At 33.0% G+C, this 18,445-nt stretch overlaps 3 long non-coding RNA genes across 3 annotated transcripts; 1 reads left to right on the top strand and 2 right to left on the bottom strand.

Moving 5' to 3' along the window:
• Positions 1-1,190: 1,190 nt before the first annotated feature.
• LOC125036075 lies at positions 1,191-2,236 on the bottom strand. The gene is made up of 3 exons (XR_007115861.1): positions 1,872-2,236; positions 1,444-1,656; positions 1,191-1,319 (listed from the first exon to the last, which is right to left on the bottom strand). It is a non-coding gene; the product is annotated as an uncharacterized LOC125036075 (long non-coding RNA).
• A 1,417-nt stretch (positions 2,237-3,653) lies between these two features.
• On the bottom strand, positions 3,654-4,398 carry LOC125036073. Its single transcript, XR_007115859.1, has 3 exons — positions 4,334-4,398; positions 3,910-4,122; positions 3,654-3,784 (listed from the first exon to the last, which is right to left on the bottom strand). It is a non-coding gene; the product is annotated as an uncharacterized LOC125036073 (long non-coding RNA).
• Positions 4,399-8,424: 4,026 nt separating this feature from the next.
• On the top strand, positions 8,425-9,207 carry LOC125036074. Its single transcript, XR_007115860.1, has 3 exons — positions 8,425-8,461; positions 8,663-8,880; positions 8,996-9,207. It is a non-coding gene; the product is annotated as an uncharacterized LOC125036074 (long non-coding RNA).
• Positions 9,208-18,445: the final 9,238 nt, after the last annotated feature.

Below are 18,445 nucleotides of genomic sequence, written 5' to 3'. Positions count from 1 at the left end.
AAGAGAGATGTTTTATACGTACATATATATAGATACACTGTGAAAAGAGCGATATATGCATACATACATATATATGTATATATATATATATATGCATTTATATATAAACTACATAAATACATGTATATTCTTTACTTAGAAAATTTATTTATCTTTGCAATACAAACATTTAAAATCTCTCAGAATTAACAAAAACACACACAAAAAAAAGTACCCTTCTTGCTCATATAATCCTAATTTACAATGATTAAACAGTAAATTTCTGTAGGGTCATTTTGTCGGGTTTTCTTGACAACAAAATGCTTTGTCTTATTATGCAAAATTTTCCATACAATTTGCTATATCATTTTAATAAATTTTCGATTTTCCTATCTTGGTAATCGTCGTACGAGACCCCTCAGCACGATGATGATCGTCTTAATATGAGCTTTAAACCAAACCAGTTTATATATATGTATTTATTTTATATTTGTATATATATGTATACAAATGTGTATATATATGGATGCGTATGTACAGATGTATACAAATGTGTATATATGGATGCATATGTATAGATGTGAATATATATATATATGTATATAAACACCCAGGTGTATATATACATATACATATATATACACCCATTATATTATGTACATATCTAAATAAGTAATATATTTATATATATGCATATTATATGTATGCATATATTTATATAAATGTATATATACTCTACACACACACATATATACAGATATATGTGTGTAGAGTATGTATATATGTACATATATATATAATGTACATATATATTACTTATGATATATAAATGCATACATAATATACTGGGTAGATCTTTCTATATACATTCATGCACATGCACACACACACACACACACACATATACATGCGGTACATATATCTATACATTATGTACATATATACATATATATACATACAGTGCATATATAAGCACACTCACACATTATATACATTACACACACATATATACGTATGTATGTGTATATATATACGCACAGCATATATATGTATATACATATATATGTATGTATGTATTTATGAGTGTAGGCCATTTCCTCCTAATAAGTTCGTAATCTATTTAATAACAGCCATGTGTACATATATGCAGCCAGGTAATTATATGGGTAGCTATATAGGATTCCCTAAAATAGGGAAGTGATAACAGCATATAGAGTTAAAGCTTTATTAGATGGTATTTAAGAATAAAAATACAGGGATGGATAGGAGGTGTTCATCAACTTCGTCGACCCAGCTGAAAGGCAGGAAACGAAGTCCATGTGACACTAAAGATGTTTACTCTGGAAAAGTAATGTTGCGATGTTAAGAAATATTAATTTATAATCAGAAACCTCATGATGATTATAACAATTGATAAAATTAGGATTCTAGTAAATGACACAATACTAAGGATTAAGATCCTACCTATCCATAGTAGGATCCGTAATAGGGATAGTGGGATCCATAGCCGTATCCTCCGTAGCCTCCGTAGCCTCCCAAGCCAAATCCTCCGAGGCCGTATCCTCCGTATCCTCCGTACAAGCCGTATCCCAAGTGCCGTTTCGTGGGGTCAGGGAGAGCCACTGCTGCGGCCGCTAGGACGACCACCACCAGCACAACCAACACGACGCGAGAAACCTGAAGGAAGATTCACCTGTTATGTCTGTTTGCGGCAAGTTAAGTAAATATCGGAATGTGATATATATTTAGAAAAAGATAGCTTAATATTCTTCAATAGTAAATGAAAATTATCGGCATGACTAAAGATAGATTAATAGATGAATGAAAAAAAAAAAAATCTGGTCTAGTGTTTAATAAAATTCAGTAACTGAACACCGATCATATTGCATTACCATGATTGAGATGTTGCAGGAACGAATGCAAGAGATGACTGTGGCGTGGCTGCGATGGCCTCGCCTTTTATACTCTCAAAAGACTGTTTGGCAACTCTGGACTTCCCCAATCAAAGCTAGTAATTTCGGGAATTTGAAACAAGTTACACTTTACCAAGGATATCCGGACGTGCTATTTCATCAAACGGGACATAAAATCATGATATTTGGCAATCATAAAAGAAATATATGCATTCTTTTAGTTATTCGTGCTAACTTTTCATTTCCCTAAAATTTGGTTAAACTCCCTCAATCTGGCAAATGTTGCTTCCTTGACTCCCATCCGACTCAAAGACTTAATGACTCAAAGGGATAGGGGAGAGGGATAGGGATAGGGGATTGGGATGGAGGATATGGGGGTGCTGGATGCTATAAAATCACGTAAGATAATTAGAAAGGCTGCGGGCGATCTGGGGGGGGGGGGGGGGGAAATGGTGGGTAGAATCAGATACATTCTCAATATTGATAAGCATCATTATAATGTTAATGAAAATAATGATAGTTACAACAAATATGATTATAATAACAACAAGAGTGCGAATATACTGACAAAAATTATGGTGATATTGATAATTATAGTAATGATAGTGATTATGATAATTTAATAATAGTGATAATGATTATTATAATGATAATAGTAATGACAAAGATGATAATAAAACGGTAATAGTTATTACAATAATTATAATAAAAGTAGTAATAATAATACTGATGATGATAACAATATTGATAATAACAATAACAAAAATGATGGCAATGGTAATAATGATAATGATATTGACAATAATAATGAACATACACACAGCAAAAGCACGAAGCCACGAGCCAGTGGGTAGGGGAGAGAGGGTGGGTGGGTGGGGGGGGGGTTATCTCCATCACTGGGGATTTTAAACATTCCAGAGGCATTTCACAGCCATTATGGAAATTGCAGGATATCGTTAGTAAACTGTAGGTTTCAATAAGGAAAAACAAAAACAAAACAAAAAAAAAACGTACATATAAACATAAAGTTTACCGGAAATTATATGCATATATTTAGCTATTTATATGTATATATACATTTATAAACATTTACATATATCTGTGTGTATAGGTATAGGTATTCAATATGTACTTACATATGTGTGTGTCGTAAATTTAGCCATGTTAACACCATGAATATAAAGGCAAAAACCTCAAGCAATTGCCACATTTGTATTATACTCTCAATTGACTGTCAGGCAACTCAGGAATTTCCCATCCTCGGCTAGTATTTTCGGGAATCTGGGACAAGTCAGAGTTTTCCGAAGATTTCCGGGTGTGTTATTTCATCAAACGGGGCAAATATTCACGATATGTGGCAGTCTATTAAAATATATATATATTTATGGTTTTTGGTTATATTTGCCGACTTTTCTTTTCCTTTAAATTTCGTCAGAAGCTCTGAAGCTGATATGCAAATGTATAAGTATATATGTCTATGCATAAATCTGTACATGTGATGTATATAAAATGCATGTATACATACATATATATACTATTATATTTATACTATATATATTCATGTATGTATATACAATGTATATATATAATTATATACTTATATTCATGTGTATATACAATATATATATCTTGATATATGTATATATATCCATGTGTACATGTGTATTACATTTAATATATTACACAGACACATCTAAATATATATTTATACATATTTGTATTCATATCGCAACATTTAGCCATGTTAATAGAAAGAAAAAATATAGAAGAAATTCTTTATTATCATCATGGATACAGATGCAAAAAACCTGAGGAATTGCCACCACTCCGCCAAGAACATTTATACTGAAGACGAAGATACAGAGATAACTTAACACGTGATGCACCATCCTCTGCAAAAGGAATATGAAAACGATAAAAAAAATCTTCAGTACTATATATTTCAAGAGAAAATTTGCATAAGGTTTCACGATATAACACTTTAAAATAAATAGAAAAGTGGTGTCAAATTCCTTACCTATCCGTAGTAGGATCCGTAATAGGGATAGTGGGATCCATAGCCGTAGCCTCCGTAGCCTCCGTAGCCTCCCAAGCCAAATCCTCCGAGGCCGTATCCTCCGTATCCTCCGTACAAGCCGTATCCCAAGTGCCGTTTCGTGGGGTCAGGGAGAGCCACTGCTGCGGCCGCTAGGACGACCACCGCCAGCACGACCAACACGACGCGAGAAACCTGAAGGAAGATTCACCTGTTACATCTGTTTACGGTAAGTTTAGTATATATCGGAATGTTATAGGTATAGAAAAATAGCTTATTATTATTTAATTGTAAATTAAAATTTTCGTTATGATTTAAGACAGATTATTAATTAGGTAAATTATAAAAAATGTTGGTCCAGTGTTTGATCAAAGTCAATAAACTAAAAACAATCAAACTGTACTACCATGGTTGTGATGTTGCAGGAACGAGTGCAAGAGATGACTGTGCCGTAGCTGCGATGGCCTCGCACTATATACTCTCAAAAGACTGTTTGGCAACTCTGGACTTCCCCAACCTAAGCTAGTATTTTCGGGAACAAGTTGGACTTTTCCGAGGATATCCGGACATGCTATTTCACCAAATGGGATATATAATCATATTTGACAATCATAAAAGAAATATGTTTCAGTTATTTGTGTTATTTTTTCATTCCCTTAAAATTTTCTGCCTGAATCTGTCAAATGTCGCTTTCTTGACCCACATGATGATATAAGACTAAATGACTCAAAGGGGTAGGGGATGGGAATGGGGGAGATGGGGGCGCTGGATACGTAATAAAATCAGGTAGAATAATTAAAGGTTCTGCGGGAGATCTTTGTAAACATATATATAGTGTATATATGTATACATAAATTTGCTTTGTAAATATACACACAAAGACCCCCCACAATCCATTTAACTATTCTACTTGATTTTATAATATATCCAGCATTCCCCATTTCCCCCATCCCCATCCCGCACCCCAACTAAATCCAACATGCCGACTTCATTCATTCATAAATGAGGAGCATATCCCTTTACGCACAGTCGTCGACTCAGCTGACTTCTAGCCACGAAAGGGATCGTCGTCCCAGAGAACGCTCGTGAACCGCCAAACACAAGTACGTGCAATGTAAAACTGCTATACAGAAGTACACTGGTCACATAAGAGACAATGTAAGAGACAATGTAAAATGTTTTTTATTTATTATCAGAAACGCGATGAATAGTATAGTTCATTGCTATCAATTACACTACTATTATCTCTTCAATCATTATCATTCTTAGTATGAACTGACTAACAGCACTGCGGTACCGCAAACCGACAAATATATATACATTCATACATATGTAAGTATATGTATGAATATAGATGTAGGAATATATGTGTATATAAAAATGGACATAGGAACATGGACACGAAGAAAATAAACAATAAAAACTGAAACTAAACGTGTATATACATATAAACATATACATGTATGTATATATACATGATTTAGACAACCACAGCAGCTTATCCGATCAACGACCTTCCCTACCCTCCTTCCTTCGTATATTAATTTGAGTGCACAAACAAAAGAGTTAAGCAACAATACAGTTGTACCAAACTTTGCAACAAAAATGTATTCAATTTCATGCATACCATGAGAGCCTGGACCTCCAGCTTACTACTTACTACATATTCACTGAATTAATCAACATAAAAGTGTCACAGTTAACATCATTATCAGTATCATTATTATCGTGGATTCTGTATCTGAGTCTTCCCATCATTCCCATCATATTTCGTCCCCCTCAGTACATCACTGTACATCTTATTACACATTCAGCTCTGAAAACTTCTAGGTCTGCCACTGCATACAGTATGGAACAACGCTGTGTTAAAGTGTGTTAGGACATGCATTATGGACACTGGCAACTTTGATGACACATTCCGAACGTATATATAAATCTATAACTTATTGGTTCTCTTTTATTGCGAGTTTGCTAAACTTACTTGTTAATTAATTCAGACGGAAAGATAAATTTTTGTAATTATTTTTGAAAGATATTTGACAAATTCGGAATATTTAACGAAATTTGAAAGAAAGGGAAAGTCGGCAGACATAATTAAAAGTCATAGATTTCTTAAAGATTGCTAAATAACGTAATGGAATAGCATGCCCAGAAATCTTCGGTAAATTCTCAGTTGTTCCAAATTCCCGAAAATACTAGCCGAGAATGGGGAAGTCCAGAGTTGCAAGACAGTGATTAGAGAGTATATAAGGCAAAGCCAAGGGAGCAAAAGAAAACACCATGCAAGGGGTATCGCCCCCCTACTTTGATCTCATTCTTCCTTCACTTTCAGGTAGCTAGCTACCCTTAGCTTTCCTCCCCATCCTTAAACTAAGGTTTCCTCCCCCTCCCCCCCCCTTTAGTTCAGCATTGGCATCTACATCTCAACAATGTTAGTAGCATATGATGAATTTATCTTACTATATGCGAGTTATGACTATATATAGTTTACAGTTTATTATTTGTTCATAATTTTTATTTCCCCAACATTAGGATAAACAAATACAAGGTGTGAATCTTCCTATACCCATATTATACATAACTTAACAGATAACTCTTCCTTCAGGTTTCTCGCATCGTCTTTGTCGTGTTGGTGGTGGTCGTCCTAGCGGCCGCAGCAGTGGCTCTCCCTGACCCCACGAAACGGTAATTGGGATACGGCTTGTACGGAGGCTATGGAGGATACGGCTATGGATCCCACTATTCCTATTACGGATCCTACTACGGATAGGTAGGATCTCAATCCTTATGTTGTGTCATTTACTGGAATCTTAATTTTATCTGTATCTACTTCTGTTGTTATAATCATTAACATGAGGTTTCTAATTATTATTATAAAATATTTCTTAACATCACAATATTATTTTTTCAGATAACGAAGGACCAAGTAAACATGGTCGACGAAGTCCATAGGTTGTCAGTGAACACCAGTCCAGACTTGTATTTATTACTTTAAACACAATCTTATAAAGATGGTGTTTAAGATGGTCCCTATTTTAGTGAATACTATATAGCTACCCATCTAATTTCCTATCTATATACTTGTACACATAGCTGTAAACAAATGCATACATAAATATAGGTATATAAATTTATAAATAGCTATTTAGATGCTTCAGCTGCTAACATGCTAACAGCGAGGAGGCAGAAGATATATATTCCCCTTGCCAAGGTTTAAGTGTTTTTACGAACTTATTAGGAGAAAATGACCCTCACACACATACATATCATAATTGTATATATACACAGTGTGTACTTATGTACTGTGTATGTATACATTAATACATATATATGTATATTTTTACAAATATTTGTGAGCGTGTGTGTATATATAGGTGTTGTGTATACATATAATGTATATATATGTATACTGTATATATGTCTGTACTGTTAATATGTATGTATATATACATATATATAACCAGTATATGATGTATAAATATCATAAGTTGTATGTGTGTACATTATATATATGGATATACATAATCCACACACACACACATAAGTATATATATGGATATGTGTATATTCACATATATACATATGCATCCATATATATACATACTTGTATACACATATATATACAGATTTGTATATACATTTATACAATTTATATAGACAATAAAGGTGTGATTTGATTTAAAGCTCATATTAAAACGATAATCATCATGCCAAAATACGAAGACAAACGGAAATATACTAAATTGATTATAATTTTGAATGAGATAAAGCATTCTGTTCCTGAGAAGGCCCGACAGATGACTCTGATCTTTATAAAGATATTTTTTTTTTGTCCTTGCAGATAAGAATTATACTAAGATTTTTTTTTTCTGCTAGATTTCAAAAGTTTGTACGGCAAAAATATATTTTCTAAGTTCAGAATATATGCGTTTGTACATATATATACATACATATGTCTGTTTATATATATGCATATACATGTATACACATATCTATAAATTTATGCATGCCATTTAGCTTTTGTAGCAGTAATGATCTATAACATTAATGAAAGTGTTATTGGAGATGAGAATACAATATAACAGTCAGGATTCTATGCCACACATAACGAAGGAAGTAATGCATTCATAATATATCTTGATGAGCACGATAACAGAGCTTGAGAAGGTTAAAATGATAATGATAATGATAATTATTATCATTATCATAATTATTAACATTATCTCTATCATTATTATTGATATCATTATCATTTTCATTATAGTAATAATACTAGCAAATAAGATAGCATAACAAAAGTAAATCTTATTATAAGCAACTAATCTCTATAGTTTGCTTTTATTGGTTGATTACGAAAGTATTAATCCCTCTTACTGAAATAATCGGAAATCCTCGGTAAATAACTTCCTCCAAATTCCCGAAGTAGTCTGCGATGGGGAAGTCCTGAGTTGCCAGGCAGTGATTTGAGAGTATATAAGGCAAGGCCATTTCAACCACGGCACAGTCATCTCTTGCACTCGTTCTTGCAATCATGGTAGTGAACATTTTTCTTTGACTGTGATTATACACTAGACCAAGTCTTTTATGATTTATTCATTTATTAATTTACCTTTACTAGCCACATTCCGATAACTTTTATTTATTATTATATACTGTCAGGTTACCTATTATATATTCATAATTCGACATTTCAATAAACGCCATAAACAGACATAACAGGTGAATCTTCCTTCAGGTTTCTCGCGTCGTGTTGGTCGTGCTGGTGGTGGTCGTCCTAGCGGCCGCAGCAGTGGCTCTCCCTGACCCCACGAAACGGCACTTGGGATACGGCTTGTACGGAGGATACGGAGGATACGGCCTCGGAGGATTTGGCTTGGGAGGCTATGGAGGCTATGGAGGCTACGGCTATGGATCCCACTATCCCTACTACGGATCCTACTACGGATAGGTGAGGTGAGGTCCTATTCACCTGTTGCTTAATATGTTTGTTTTAAGATTTTATGCTTCCATCCTTTGACCATTTTTTAAAACAGAATAATTGAAATAATGAATTCCATTTTTTTCCCAGGCTGTGATGAAACCTGTAAACACTGGTGCATCTCTCACCTCCGACTCCGAAGCTAATTCCGACTTCAAACTCTTAAAAAATCGTCGTCGGAGATTTGAGTGGATACAATAGTTCGATATTTATGTAATATACTTTATACTATCTCGCTTACACTGCGAGATATGATGTCATTCTTTATAATAAACTTTAATAATAAATATGGTTCTGTCTTACTTGCATATCATTTGACGTTGGTGTGCACTTACATATATATGTGTTTGTGCAAAATTACCATGACACTGAAAATATATTTATAGGGAAGTCTGTGAGATGTGCATCAGACTGCCAACGTTTATAAATTCGAAGAGGTTATATTTTGATGAAATGTGATGCATTGTTCTTGTATCATTTCTCAAACCGGCAGATATCTTGGAAATCATTAAAAAAAAATCTCAAATCGGAAATGGGAATCAAATATAGAGCACAAAGAAAAATACAAAAAGGAATATTTAGTATCAGTATTATTGTAATTAGTAGTATAACAGCCATGATAATAATAAAAAATATATATTGATATGAATAAAGCGGTAAGCCAAAGCACAGGAGAGCAAACAGAACACAGAGGTTCTGAACCTAGGGTCCATGAAACAATAGGGGGTCTACGGGTCGGTTGCATGGGGTCCGTGAGGATCAGATAAAAAATAACACCTGTATTTTTAGATTGTTTCTTTGTTTACCTTATACATGTATGGCAATCAAATCTAATTAAAGTACATTATACACTACTTGAAAAGTGAATATTTTTGGGAAGGGGGTCCATAGTTTCCTAAAGGGTTAAAAACCATTGCTTTATCCCAAGGCGAAAATTACTGCAGATAATCGATGAAGGTGCAAAAACATGGCCATTCACATCAGTATAGAAGACTAAATGTTTAACTTGTAGAATCTAAGACACATTCAATAAAATCAGGTTCATATTTCAATCTTTTGCTATATAAACCCATATATTTTCGTTTTAATTTCATTTCTATTTTTATACGGTAAAATAGTGTGTTCTTTTCCTAAAGTATTCTGTAAACAACAATTATTTCATCCTATACTGTATTTAACGTATGTCTTTACTTGCCCTTATAAGATAGCAAAAGAGTGTAAAGTAGTGTCACTGATAACAGTTACGACCGTACCACTGATAATTTCGTTACAAAACCTTTAGTTATGAGGTTCTCTTTCATTTCACGGATTTCTGTAAAGGTTAATATTAAAAGTGAAATCCTTTAACGAAAATTCAATTCAGTCAGAATGAAATATGTAAACTCAGTCTAGTTTTGAACTGAAGTATACTTAATATATTTAACCGAGAGCTAAGTTTATAGCTCAGGAAAATCCATTTCTTTGACAAAGTCGGTTCACGGCTGTTCTAACACTGCAGAGCGGCTTCAAATGTGAGTGCGAAATATGGACATTAAAATTCAATCGACTTTATACTGAAAAAAAAAAAAAAATGTATACAGTAAAATTAAATACATCTTACTGAACTGTGTCTGCAGCTTCGTGGATTGCAAAACCGTGATTTATATCAAAGGAAACCAAAGCCGTTTCAGGCCATGTCGAACACGGCAGAGCGGCATTAAAGTCTGAATTCGCGAGACCGGAAGAGCACAAGAACAGCTGATCGTCCCAGGAAAGAGTATGCTATGCCACCCTTCGTGCGCAGATCACTTCTTTCTGTGCATTGACATCAACGAATATGAAGTGTACGTAAATAGTAGTTGGAGGCTTAGCATTAGTTCCGCAGATGATACTTATTTCACAAAATTATAATACATAAAACATCAGTTACAGTTCATAGCATCCCGGTTTCGTCTGCAATTTAGTTATGGCGATTATGTATCAACGTTTTTATTCCTTTGTGTCGATCAGTGTTTTGGTTATTTATATTCTGTCTAGGAAAATTGTCTTTTGCAGATATCACTATCTCTGATTTGGATATGGATATTAACAACTACAATTTTCCCCCAAAACAGATGGCAATACAATACACAATATCACTGATCATAGTCATATTTATCAAAAGATGCTTTACATGCTATAATTTTGTCACATCTGCTAAAAATATTGTCGGAAATTCTCGGTAAAGTTTCCTTCCGAAACTGCCTGCCTGGTATGGGGAAGCCCTGTGTTGCCAAATAGTAATTTGAGAGTATATAAGGCAAGGCCATCGTGGCGGCGACAGAGTCTTCTCTTGCACTCGCATATGCAGCAACTCGAATATGGTAACAGGCCACTCTCTGCACCCTTTAAAACATTTTGAATATATACCATTCGTGCACACCTTGTATATATAATTTTGTTTTATATATAAACAAAAAAATCTCGATTCCGTTGATCAATAATAACGTTTTCAGTTGATCATCTACTTCAGGATACAAATTTATCGAATATTCATTAAATTCTTAATCAATTTTATTGTATACGGTTTCTCAATCTCCCATTCCTTTTTTATTTTTTTTTTTTTTAACTATAGGCAAGTTCTCCCTCTTTCAGGTTTCTCGCATCGTGTTGGTCATGCTGGTGGTGGTCGTCCTAGCGGCCTGTCATATATAATATATATATATATATATTATATATATATTATATATATCATACATTATATATGTATGTATATATATAAGAATATATATACATATATTGTATATGCATATGAATATATAAGAATAAATATACATATATTGTATATACATATGAATATATATACTATATAAACATATATGAATGTATATATACATTCATTAGTATGAATAAGTCTGCATATATGCACTATACGTATTGTTATATATAGCTTTATACATAGATATATACACATACTGTACATATACACTTATACATTTGTATATCATACATATATGTGCATATATAGTATACACAAATACTTTATATATATATATATATATATATAGCATATATATACAGAATATATGAAGATGTCTATTCAGTAGTATATATAAAGCTATATACACATATATGTATATACAGAGAGATTGCCATCTTTTCCGGTGGGTATTAGGGTGTCGCGCGACATCTCGTGATCGAAGACGAGACACGTCACTAAGCTCCGCCCATTGTTGTGACGTAATGGGAATTGCCGCGGTTGATGGCTAGCTTTTTTTTACGGTTTTGGTAATTTATTTTCCCGATAGGTATACGGTATATTGGAATACAAAATCATAATAATTATATATACATTGTTTTGTTTATAAATACCCAAAATGAGTAAGAATATGAATCAGAATCACCGGGGTTGGAAAAATGCATATAGCAACCTGATAAATGTTTTACCGCCTACTCAATTCTTGTCTCGAAGGCCGTATCTGTCGGAAAAGAAACCGGTTAAATACATCTCGTGTATTGTGAAGATATGAATTCTAATATGTATATATAATGTATTTATACTTCTATATATGGATTTATATATACGCACAAGCACACAGCCGGATCCAAAGGGTGACCCCCCCTCCCATAGCAAGGTGATTTGTACGCATACAAAGGTAATACAGGATAAGGAAATTACATGCATATCTTTTCCACTAGGTATATGTATATGTATACGTTTTACCTTACTGAAACAATGAGAGCCTGGACCTCCAACGGACTACAGGTGTCATGTCCACAGCATTAATCAGAATAAAAGCATTACAGTTTAGTCCGCAATGCGTAGGATATGGCTCTGGAATGCTAACCTCGATGACTGGAGTGAAAATATTCATTATTGGTATTTTTTATTGTATTAGTTATGTCATTATCTTTATCATCATCATTATCATTATTAGTATCGCTATCATTATAAATATTGATGATACTGTTATTTTCTTATCATAATAATTATTATTATTGCCATTACTATTATCGTTATTATTATTATAATTGTTACTAACACTATTATTTTTTATAATCATTAGTATTACTACTATCATTATCATTATCATCGTATTTATTATCACTTATTATCATTATCATTAATATTACTGAGGATGTGTCAGATACTGGCTACCATTCCTCTCATTTCCCTCACCCAACACAGAGCAACACGCCCCCCCCCCCTCTCGCCCCTCTAAATATCTTTCTAGATCTTATAGCACATCCAGCACCCCCATATCCCCCCCCCCCCAACCCCTTTTGAGTTATTTTGGGCCCGTCACAGCATGTGATTTTATACAGCGTTTAAACTACATACGTTATATATTTTTGCGACGGAATTGCTCAAGTTACTTATTGATTGAGACGAAAAGAATAAGTTCTGTGATAGTTTTTGATCATGATGCGAATGAAGAAAACGAGATTTGACCGATTCACAGATCCTGACGAAATTTTAATGCCGCTCTGTCGTGTTCGAACAGGCGTGAACCGGCTTTGGTTTAAAGATGGCCTTTGCTTTGTTATAAATCGCGGCGTTGCATTCTACGGAGCTGCAGACTCTTTAAAGTAAAATGTATTTGATTTTACTGTAGGCATCAGTCTTATATGTATATTCATTATTAGATCTAAACTCGACGGGTTTTAGATGTCTGAGTCCATTGGTCTTTTGTTAAAGGAACTCACTTTTAATATCAACCTTTTCAGACACGCTTGGAATGAAAAGCCTTTGTAAACAAATTATCGTGATACTCTTTCTCAATATTTTGTTATCCTGTACAGGCGAGTAAAAATACACGTTAAAGCTCTAAAATATAAGATGAAATGATTCGATGTTTACATATGTGTAAATAATACTTTAGGGAACCAATACAGTATTTTACTTTATAAAATAAATAAATAATATATGGTTTACATCTTGATTTTACTGAACGAGTCTTACATTGCATCTAAAGTTTTCTATGCTCTACAGAATTTAAAAACTCGCAGGGAATCATACATAGTTTATGATAAATTGCAATGAATATTAATCTGCATTATTAATTCTTAACGGTTCCCTTGGCTAGCAAATTTTTGATGCCCTGAGACAGAGGGCGTGTATGTTTCCTTTTCTGTGTTCTGTCTGCTCTTCTGTGCTTTAGTTTACTTCGTTATTCATATCTTTATAATTATTATTATCATTGTTATTATTATTATTAATATCAATATTATCGCCATTATCACTATTACTAATATCATCATTATTGTTAATATGATATAATTTTTTCATTATGTATATCATTTGATTTTTTAAATTTTGAATTATTCTAAAGCACCAACTTGATTTAGGGTATTTGTCGCTTTGACGAATATTGATATAAGAACAATGTACCAAAATAAAAGCTTCTCTTAACCGTCAGGATATTTTTTCCCTGCTCACACATATGTGTGTGTGTGTGTATTCATCAATATACACAACTATGTGTACTCATGAAAATTATGAATACATAAGAACCATATATAATAAGGCCGTATCCTCCGTTTTCTCCGTACAAGCCGTATCCCAAGTGCCGTTTCGTGGGGTCAGGGAGAGCCACTGCTGCGGCCGCTAGGACGACCACCACCAGCACGACCAACACGACGCGAGAAACCTGAAGGAAGATTCCCCTGCCTTAGATTTAGTACGGTCATCTATATATATATAAATATATATATATATATACACACAGATATAGATGTGTATATTTATGTATTGCGTAATATTGCATATATATATTCATAGGTTTATGGGTGTGCGTGTCTATATATGTATATATATACATATATGCACATATATATGTATATATATAAATATACACATAAATATATATACATATATATATACATATATATGTACATATATACATATATGTACGTGTATGCATTTATGTATATATATGTATGTATGTGTACGTATATACATATGTACATAAATGTATATGTATATATAGAAACACATACAATTGAATAAACATACATATACAAGTAAATATATACATATATATACATACATACACATATGCATATAGATATATGTATAACTATATATATTCGCACACATACATATATATGTATATTTATGTTTATGTATGTATAAATATACATATATGTATATATACATACACATTTATCGATATATATGTATATATAAACAAATACACACATATACACATAAATATATATACGTATATACACATATGTACATGTATATATAGACACATATACATAGACACACACAAATACATATATACATAGACACACAAACATACATATATACATAGACACACACATATAAATATATATATATATATATATATATATATATATATACACACACATATATATGTATAAATATGCGTATATACACACACGCATATATATGTATAAATATATATACACATATATACGCATTTATATATATGTATATATACACATATATATGTATATATACACATATATATGAATATATACATATATATATATATATATTTATGAGATATGTATGTATATATCTATATATATACGAGAACACACACACACATATGTGCATGTCTGTGTGTGTGGTGCATGTGTGTGTATGTGAATAGACTTAGATATGCATACATATAAAAAAAGTATATATTATTATTACATTTCTTTTACTTGAACACTCGTGTCAGTCATGAAACTTGTAAAGCATCTTTTTGCTCAGTAAACTCTCTATTAGGTCCGCTATCTCTGAAAGTTGTGAGAAAATGTATTCTGTAATAATGGATCCTGTGGGGCAATTTGCATTACTTTATAAAATATCTATTAATATGTATGTATATATATGTATATGTATATATGAATATGTGTGCATGCGTGTGTATATAATCGCACACAAACACTAGTTATGGAGAATTAAAGAGAGGTATACGAAAAGCCAAACATTTATTAGATCCACATTTTTTTTTTTTTTTTTTTTTTTTTTAAGAATCGTATTTCCTTTGTAATGTTTTTGGACGAAGTTAGGTAGCACTGAGTTGACGATTTCGAGCTTTAAATGGAGGTTAAGTACATGCGGCACCCTTTGCTATGGTTGATTGGTTGATCTGTGAAGGGGGAAAAAAATATCATTTTGCATGTGTCTTTACTTTTGGATATCTGCTAGTTTGTATCTATCTCTTTATTTTACTCTAGTGCTTTTACTTTCTCTAATCTCATTTTCTCTGGGCTTACACTTTCTGAGTCTATCTTACCCCCTCTCTATTTCTACACAAAAAAAAAACAAAAAAACAACAACACACTAAGCTATGTACAACTGACAAAACAGAAAAAAAACAAACAAACAAGCAAAGCAATTCTCAAGATTGAGACATCCATACATATTAGACCTTGGACATGACTCCTCATCTTACCTAGCCGTAGTAGTAACTGTATGGGAAGTGTCCATAGCCTCCATAGCCTCCATAGCCTCCGTAGCCCAATCCTCCAAGGCCATATCCTCCGTAACCTCCGTACAGGCCGAACAAGTGTCGACGACTTGCCTCAGGAAGGGCCAGTGTCGAAGCCGACAGGACTACGACCACCAACACGACCAGCAGGACACGATTAATCTGCAGGAGGATTTGCAGGATCTATTATGACGGATAATCTTAGGTTACCTTTTTTATATCAGGTCTTAATCGCATTGTGGAAATGCGAGGATGTACTTATTGAAACGTTAGTAATATATGGTTCTTTCGCTCTCTCGTTCTCTTCTCTCTCACTCTCTTCCTTATTTGCCTGTCTCTTCCACCAGTTACTAAGTGAGATGAACGAGAGAAAATACAGCCTACTGAAATACCATGATTCAAGAGTAAAATTTCGAGGCAAATTTCCAAATTCTATCGTCGTTACTGATTTCAGTTAAACTTGAAATGAAAAATGTACTTTCCATATATGTACACCACACAGTGATAAATCGTGTCTTATTAAGATCTGATATATATCTTTATTCGAGATTTCATACCTCGAAAAAAGATAAGTTAGAAAATAAATGGATATTCAGTGCTAAGACAAAATTCATTATCTTACCATTGTGGGTGAGAGATGCTGAATGACTGCCGTTGCTGACTATGCTGCCATGCGCCCGAACCCCTTTTTATAATGTCATTTGACTAGTTGGCAACTGGGGTATTTTCTTCTAGTCTGTCATTACGTATCGTATTAGAAAAAAGCGACATTTTACCGGGAAATTTCGTGCTGTAATCTCATTGTGTATTGGATACATAAATGTCATGTGTTCTTGATGGAAGGGATTACGGTAAAAATTCAACACGGATTAATTATATATATATATATATATATATATATATATATATATATATATATATACGTTTTTGCTGCAGTGATTATCATTACATTGTTGGCTCAGTACCGATATATGCAAATGAATAAATTTATGTGTATTTGTATGTATATGTATTGAAATACACATACAGATGTGTCAAATACACACATGCATATATATACATATGTATACACGCGTATCTATATCTGTATATATGTATATATATACCGTATATGTGTATCAGTGTGTGTGCAATGTGTATCCTATAAAGAGTTACATGATGCAAGCATGACTACCCCGTGACCTTGATTCACAAATCGTATGCAATGACAGGTTTTGCAAGGCTTCCCTTCCCTGGCCCGCTAGTTTCGGAGGAATGGAAAAGTTTTACGCAGGTTGTCATTTTTTTATGTTCTTGTCATTTGTATTGAACGTAGATGTTAGTTTGGCAGTGTATTTTTGTTAATAGTATTCTACCTTTGCTGATATACCCATGGACAATGTTTCAATATATATATATATATATACATTTTTTTGCAGATTTCAATATAGTAGTCTTTACATTCATGTTGCACGTATTAAATCTTGTGAATATCTCAGGGTATTATTATCACTATCAGTATTATTTTTTTGTAAATGCATTCGTATTGTTTCATATTCAGCGAACACGATGCTTTCATTTCCATTGAGCAAAGAACGATGCTTCAAGACGGGTGCTGTCTTATTAAAATCTTATGAGTGAATATTAGAAAAGTTGCTGGTCAAACGAGGTAATTACAATGCGGATGAAAAGACAATAAAGAGAAAGCATGGTAAAGAGTGAAAATGAATTTACAAATAGTTTATGCAAGCAAACTCAAAATAAATGCGAATTACCAAAAATCGCAATACAATGGTTTGCACGTTGTTTAATAACTTGCCTGTCTCTTTTTACTCGCACAATCGAACACACGCACAAATGCACACACGTAGATATACACACATATAAGTGAATGAATGAATATATATATATATAACACTGTGTGTGTGACATAGAGATGTCTTCCCATGACAAGAAATATATGATTTAATTCTTCAGTGATGGTTGTTTGACATTATCAAACAACACCATAAGGTGTGAAAATAAGTATGCGTTATACAAAACCAAATCTTTTCAGTGACTCAAAACATGGAGTCATAATATTTACATTCAGTGTCTCTAAAAAAAAAAAAAAAAAAAAAAAAAAAAATCGTAACACAATTTCATGTCT

This window comes from Penaeus chinensis, chromosome 20 (genome assembly GCF_019202785.1).
Source record: "Penaeus chinensis breed Huanghai No. 1 chromosome 20, ASM1920278v2, whole genome shotgun sequence".
Taxonomy (NCBI): Eukaryota; Metazoa; Arthropoda; class Malacostraca; order Decapoda; family Penaeidae; genus Penaeus; species Penaeus chinensis.
The sequence above is the reverse complement of the archived record's forward strand: the minus strand, read 5'-3'. Positions and strand labels throughout refer to the sequence as shown.